General features: G+C 41.1%; 1 pseudogene; it reads left to right on the top strand.

The window, feature by feature from the left end:
• Positions 1 to 1,381: 1,381 nt before the first annotated feature.
• On the top strand, positions 1,382 to 2,168 carry LOC114629248 (annotated as a pseudogene).
• Positions 2,169 to 4,036: the final 1,868 nt, after the last annotated feature.

Here is a 4,036-nt window from a genome sequence, read left to right as displayed (position 1 = left end):
TCTCTCTCTCTCTCTCTCTCTCTCTCTCTCTCTCTCTCTCTCTCTCTTCCTACTTTTCTGGTTCTTACAGTATTTCCACCCCCTACCTTGATGTTCCCTGAGACATACATGCAGCTCTATGATATAAATATCTACCTTGGGGCTGGGCTACCCATGATCCGCTGATCTCTCCATCGTGTCCAGTTATGATTTTCAGTGATGGAATCTGTTTGCTATAGAGAAAAGCTTCTTTGATCAAGGATGGTATTTACTTATAGGTGGATATAAAGATAAGACTCAGTATGTAGTAAGGGATTGTGTTGGACTAGAAAGGTGGTGATCGTAAAGTCTTTTCTCAGATCCATGACCTCATTAGCCCTGGGTAACTGGCTAGGTTTCCAGGCATTATTTCCCTTCTGTTTAGTAGGCTTTAAGTCCAAATTAGACAGTTGTTAGTTATCACCCACATGTGAATACTACTCACTGAACCTTTGCATATGTGTCGCTTTGCTGGCGCTTTCTGTAGTTCATAGATGTTGTATCTGAATGGGACTATTAATTGCTTCTCTCCCTTGGCAGCTTACATAGTCCTTTCTGAGACCAGGGAAGCTAGATATCAGGAAGCAGGCTTTAGTGTCAGATCCATCTCAAACAATCTGAGTCCTGTATTCAAAGTATGCAGTGTTTTTAACAACAGGGCCTTGCCTTCAATCTCAGAGGCAACTGAGAGCGGTAACTATTGTGTATATTGTTTGTAGGTTGCTTATACTATCCTGAAAGATTTCTTTTTATCAGGCAGAATCATTACACACTAAGCATAGATGGGCTAAGAAGCAGACAAGTTCTGCCTGTGCTTGTCCTGATTTCTGCCTAGGGTTACACATGTATGATACCCAAAGGGAGCAGTAACTAAGAACAGAGTTGGGGAAGTAGATTGAAGAAGATAAAACTGATAGATGCAAGAGGAGTAACAGGACGGAGATTGTTACTCTCATTTGTAATGAGGGACCATCTTGGAAAGCCCAGAAAATGAAATGCCCAGTGTTTTAGACTCCATCTATCTTCCTGTAATCTACTTTGATAAAGGGTGCTAGCATTCGGCCTGTAATATATCCAGGAGCCAGGGTGTGTGTTTGGAGGCTCCTTCTATCTCACAGTGATCCCTAACATCTTACTCCTCTATCTTCTCCTCCTTTCTGTTCACTTTCTCTAGGATTCTCTGGCTTTGGTCCATCTGTTGCTTCACTTAGAATTGTTGACTGCAGTCATGTGTGAAAATATCAAGAATTGAAAGGACTACCCTTTCCCGTTCCAGCTTGACCGAACCAGGCTCGTGGGCCAGTGACACCCAGAAATTAAGAGGTTTTTAAAACCCGGGGACGGCTACTCCGTGGCTGTCAACATGCCACAAAATGAATATATTGAATTGTACCGCAAACGATATGTATCGTTTGGACTACCATGAGAAAAAGAGAAAGAAAGAAGGTAGGGAGGCCAATGAACAATCAAAGAAGGCAAAAAAAAAAAAAAATGATTGGCCTGAAGGCTAAGCTCTACCATAAACAGCGCTATGCCGAGAAAATACAAATGAAAAAGACTATTAAGATGCATGAAAAGAGAAACACCAAGCAGAAGGATGGTGAGAAGACTCCACAAGGAGCAGTGCCTGCCTATCTGCTGGACAGAGAGGGGCAGTCCAGAGCAAAAGTACTTTCCAACATGATTAAGCAGAAATGAAAAGAAAAGGCGGGAAAATGGGAGGTTCCTCTACCCAAAGTTCGCGCCCAAGGAGAAACGGAAGTATTGAAAGTTATTCGAACAGGAAAAAGAAAAAAGAAGACATGGAAGAGAATGGTTAATAAAGTCTGCTTTGTTGGTGATGGTTTTACAAGAAAACCACCTAAATATGAAAGGTTCATTAGGCCAATGGGTCTACGTTTCAAAAAAGCCCATGTCACACACCCTGAGCTGAAGGCTACTTTTTGCCTGCCTATACTGGGTGTGAAAAAGAATCCATCATCCCCATTATATACAACCCTGGGTGTGATCACCAAAGGTACAGTTATTGAAGTGAATGTGAGTGAGTTGGCCTTGTGACACAAGGAGGTAAGGTTATTTAGGGAAAGTATGCCCAAGTTACCAACAATCCTGAAAATGATGGGTGCATAAATGCAGTCTTGCTTGTTTGACAGTGACATCATACAAGTCATTCTACTCACTAGGAAGACTACATGCTGTCAGGCAAACACCATCGCTGTGACCTTTCTGAACCACCATGCAACCTTACCCCGTGTGCAGTCATCAAGAAGTATTCATTAAGGTGTAAAGGAAAATAAAACACTGCCCTATTTTACAAAAAAAAAAAGAAAGAAAAGAAAATATCAAGAATTTTAAAGGTCTAATATAAGTGTAATTTCCTCTAGTATGCTACACACTAGGGATGCCTAAATTATGGACTGAGTATATTTGAAGAAATAAATCAAAAGCTATTGCCATTGGGGATGTCTGTGGAATATTTTTCTTAATTGCTAATTGTTGTAGGAAGGGCTAGTCTACTGCAGTCAGTGCCGTATCTAGACAGGTGGGCCTGGGCTATTTAAAATGTAGCTGAGCAAGGGAGAGGAATCAAGATAGTAAGCAGCATTCCTCTGTATCCTCTATTTTAGACCCTGTATCCAGAATCTTTCCTTGAGTTCCCTCCTTGGCATCCATCAGACAGGCTTTAACCTAGACACAAAAATAAGCCTTTCCTCTTCCAAGATAATTTTGGTCGGTGTTTTATCATAGCAACCGAGAAATAAACTAGGCAGGATGGTTGCAGGATGTTACCCTTGGTATCAGTCATACTATAGTCCTCAAACTACATCACAGGATGTAGAAGCCACGATCTTGATTTCTGCTAGACTCAAGTGCACAGTAATAATAGGTGTGGATTCCATCTGGGTACCAGTCTTTGATATTTGATGGAGTGGAGTGTCCTCATTTAATACAGCAAACTCAAAGGGATTGTAAATGAGAATTTTCCACATTTATATTCCTGTGAAGGGCTGTGTCAGGGCTGTTACCACCCTGCTTGTTCTGTTTATTCAGCATGAATGTCTGAAACATGCCGTTGTTCTGCTGGCTTTTATCAGATATGCGGTCCCATGGTACCACAGGGAATATCTTCATTATTAACATAATAAGAGGGAAACCGGCTGCTTGTGAAAACAGCATATTTTCAGAACTTGGCCTGTGTTACAGACTGGCTGCTAATTAGAACCCAGCTACCAATGGCAGAGCATCAAAGAATGAAGCAATGTATATGAATACAGCAGAGTGTTGTGACAGCATTTGGGTAGCCTGCTCAATTCAGAGCTTTCTAGCAAAATAAAAGATATCAGGGAGATGGAACCTAACAAATCAGGAACCTTCTACTCACAGGTTATATGTTTTTAAATTCACGTTCATCCCTGAATGGAGACTATGCTGTGACTATTTGTTCACAAATGTAGCCTGACATATACCTCCCTCAGCTTCTCAAAGGAGCCAGGAAAGGGCTGTCAGAAGAAAAATAATTCCTTTTTCTGGATTATCCTTAAGATTTTCATCACAGGGATTGAAAACTATGATATATAATATAACACTACATAGACTTGAATGATTCCAAGGTGTATAAATAAACAGGGGCAGCCCCCTTCACATCCACCCTTGATTCTGCTTTTCACTCCAGAGATAAGCACACGTATCAGCTTTGTGTGCTAAATTCCCCCTATCCACAAACACAGATAAGATTAGTCTTTCTAAACCTGTGGACAAATAGGATCACACTGTCTATATTGCTTTCTCCATGGGTTGTTTCTTGAACGATCTTTCCCTGTTATGAAATACAGTGTCTACAAATTCTCCAGATATGTCATTATCTCTAAAACACGTGGATGCTAAAACACGTGGATGCTAGCTGATAGAGCAAAAGGCACTTTGTAGGTGTGATTAAATTGAAGTGTGTGTGTGTGTGTGTGTGTGTGTGTGAGAGAGAGAGAGAGAGAGAGAGAGAGAGAGAGAGAGAGAGAGAGAG

Source organism: Grammomys surdaster, unplaced genomic scaffold (assembly GCF_004785775.1).
Source record: "Grammomys surdaster isolate TR1022 unplaced genomic scaffold, NIH_TR_1.0 279, whole genome shotgun sequence".
Classification (NCBI taxonomy): Eukaryota; Metazoa; Chordata; class Mammalia; order Rodentia; family Muridae; genus Grammomys; species Grammomys surdaster.
The sequence above is the reverse complement of the archived record's forward strand: the minus strand, read 5'-3'. Positions and strand labels throughout refer to the sequence as shown.